This window comes from Brassica napus, unplaced genomic scaffold (genome assembly GCF_020379485.1).
Source record: "Brassica napus cultivar Da-Ae unplaced genomic scaffold, Da-Ae ScsIHWf_2838;HRSCAF=3618, whole genome shotgun sequence".
Lineage (NCBI taxonomy): Eukaryota > Viridiplantae > Streptophyta > Magnoliopsida > Brassicales > Brassicaceae > Brassica > Brassica napus.
Window position 1 is genome coordinate 68,932 of NW_026016100.1, and position 3,235 is coordinate 72,166.

The 3,235-nt window shown below is 38.3% G+C and overlaps 1 pseudogene; it reads left to right on the top strand.

Moving 5' to 3' along the window:
• Nucleotides 1-404: 404 nt before the first annotated feature.
• On the top strand, nt 405-2,637 carry LOC125602412 (annotated as a pseudogene).
• Nucleotides 2,638-3,235: the final 598 nt, after the last annotated feature.

Genomic DNA, 3,235 nt, shown 5'->3' on the forward strand with positions numbered 1-3,235 from the left:
GGTTTTTCCTACCTCAAGTTTCTCAAGGGTCGTTATGAAGAGATGGCTTAGAGTCTCTTTTTAAAAAAAAAAAAAAAGTTTGGTGCATGATTAGGAACAAATATCCCAAACTTCTCTGGATTGGTCTATCTAACTCTAAACAGTTTTTAACCTATAAGTCTCGTAAGTAGCATAGCGAAAGGCAAATTTCTACCAATCTAAATGAACAAGCAAAAACAACCTACATTCTCACTTATTCAAAAAAATAAAAAAAAGATTTAGAACATCATTGATGCAGTAACGCACGCATATAATCTTTTTTAATGCCTAATAATTTGTAAACATTAGCGGGAATGTCTTCAGACATTGTAGTCACATCGTTGTTATTAGATTACCATATAAATTGCATAGAGGCAAAGTTCTAAATGGTGAGAACAAAATATGAAATGCTTCAAGGACAGTAAGAAAGAAAGATAGAAGTACATTGGGTGCAGAAAAGTTGTATGAGATGGAGGAGATTCTTTGTCTTGGTCATGTGCTTGGTCATAAAATGGCTATGAAACAGGATGATATGAAACTGGTTTACTTGGGAACAGTGTGGATGGTAGTCACGAGGATGAAAAAGAAGAAGAAGAAGATGGAGATGAGATTAGTGAAGTTAATCATGCCAAAGCCGTAGCAAAAGGTTTTGGTAAATCTTCCAATAGAAAGAAGGCTTCTATATCGATGGAGGTTGATGAGGTAGCTGATGGATTGAAAGAGCTCAACATGGATAACTATGATGAAGAGGATGATGGTATGTTCAGTTTTTGTTGCCTCTTTGGTAGAGAACAGAGTTTTTCCACATTGAAAGCTGCCTTTCTTTTTGTTGCTGGGTTGGACTTAGACATTCAATTCTTCAACTCTGGGCTTAGGGATCTTTATTATCCAAGTAATGAGTTGGATCCTACTCGTTTTCTGTAGGTGTAAATGTCTAGTATTGGGGGATCATATGAAAGCTATGTGACCAGGTTTATGTGTACGAGGAATATGTATGTTCAGGTTTATGTGTAATAGGAATCATCGAATGGGTCACCGAACATGTATGTTCATCTCATCACATAGTTATACCGGAGTTTCCATTGTGTACTGCTTGGATTTATTGTCCTCTCAGAGGAGGCGAAAAAGGTTTAGATTTATTCTTGCTATGGAGGATATATCACTCTTACCATGCTGTTGTTTGCGTTGGTATTGGCAGGGAACTTTGTAGCTATTGGATCAAAGGAAACACCGACAATAGAGATATGGGATCTTGACGTTGTATGTAAACTATCTTTGTATTTATGTTGTTTAATCTGATCAACAATGAGAGTGCTGCTGATAAGGTTATTTTAATGATGTAGGTGGACGAGGTGCTACCTTGTGTACAACTAGGAGGAACAGAGGAGATGAAGATTAGTAAGGAAAAGAAGAATAAGAAAGGTAAGAGCAAGAAAGAAAAGATTAAGAAGCAGGTGTGACTCATCAAACTCGTCTGTAATTCTATGGCAATGTAAGATTACTATGGAACATCACACAAAAGAGATAAGAACATGACTCATACATAGTGCTAGTTCTGAGACATATATCCTAATGGTTTACTGTTTGTTGGCTCACAGGTTCAAGCGGGTTTGCTTGGAACCATTATGCTCCAGAAGTGCTTCTCAGTTGGTCGTTTGATCAGACTGTTGTATTGGTAACTCCTTTCTTCCATGTTCTATCTCGCATGTTCCAATTTTTTATCATTAACATGAGTTTGTATATTATTGTTGCAGAAAGACGGAAGACAACCTTCACACGGGTTTCAAATGGGTCTGTCATGATGATGTTGAAACCTTAGCCTGGAATCCCCACAGTGAACATTCCTCTGTGGTGAGAGCTTCACTTCCCTTTGCTCTTATTATAGACAATCTGGTGTTATGTCATTTTAAAACATTTTCTTACCAACTGTTCCTCTTAGGTAAGTATTGAGGATGGAACCATGAAAGTTTTTGATATACGCGCCGCACAGTCAGGTTTTAGATTCTGACTTAAGACTAAGGAGTCTCCTCCATCTCATGCAACATTTCCGCACCCAATGTACTTATATATCTCTCTCTTACTGTCCTTAAGCATTTCATATTTTGTTTTTGTAATCAGTTCTCACTTTTTTTATGATCTGTGATTAACAGCTTTTGGCTACGGGTTCGATGGATATAAAACGATAAAACTTTGGGGCCTTACGAACAATGAGCGTTCATGCATTTATTCACACAAACCAAAAGTGGTAAAAACCAATCGAACATAAAATATATATGTTACTCATGTATTCCTTTTTTTTATCATCGACTTTTACAGACTCATACTGAATCTGTAAATCACATCAGGAGATCTGCATCCATGTGAACAACGAAAGACGGTTGTGTCCTTGCACTGCGTGCGAGGCTATCCGCCTTGGTATTTTGCGTTCTTGGTACATAGTTAATCTCTGATCGGAGGAAACTTGCGTTCTTGGTACATAGTTAATCTCTGATCGGAGGAAACTTGCCATGTATTCCTTAACCATTCTGATTTTGTCAACAGGGAGCTGTATTCTCCATTTCCTTCTCAGTGGATAACCCTTTCTTGCTCGCTATCGGTGGCTCAAAGGGAAAGTTACATGTGAGTAGATAGATTAACACAAAGAAACTGATACATGGGGTATCAAGGACCAAAATTCACTTGGTGCAACAAAAGAGAAGAAGGTCTAATCTGTAAAAAATTGGATCGGGTTTTGATAATGAAGAATGGCTGAATTCATCAAAAGCGTACTGTGTATTTGAGCCAGGGGGATGCTCAGATCACTTGCGATGTAGGATTCAGCTTGAAGTGAATGAAGAGAAGAGAAGAGGGGAAACATTTAAGTTCTCAAATCCAATTGCAAAGATGCCAGAGTTCTACCTCTAGTGGAAAAGGCATTGGAGAGAGAGAGAATGAAGCTTTGGTCCATTCCACTTATGTAAAGTTTAGACTGACAAAACAGCTCAAGGCCTTGAAGCAGCCTTTGAGAACGCTGGTAAGGAGAAGCTGGGGGACTTACCAAAACGAGATCGAGAAGCTTATATAGAGCTATGTGATAAGTAGAAAGCTACAGTAGAGAGACCAAATCAAGATGCTATACGCGAAGAAGTGAAAGCATATGATAAGGGGAAAAGACTAGCAGATTGGAGGAAGAGTTTACAAAAAGAGGGCAAAACTGCATTGGCTGCAAGTTGGCGAT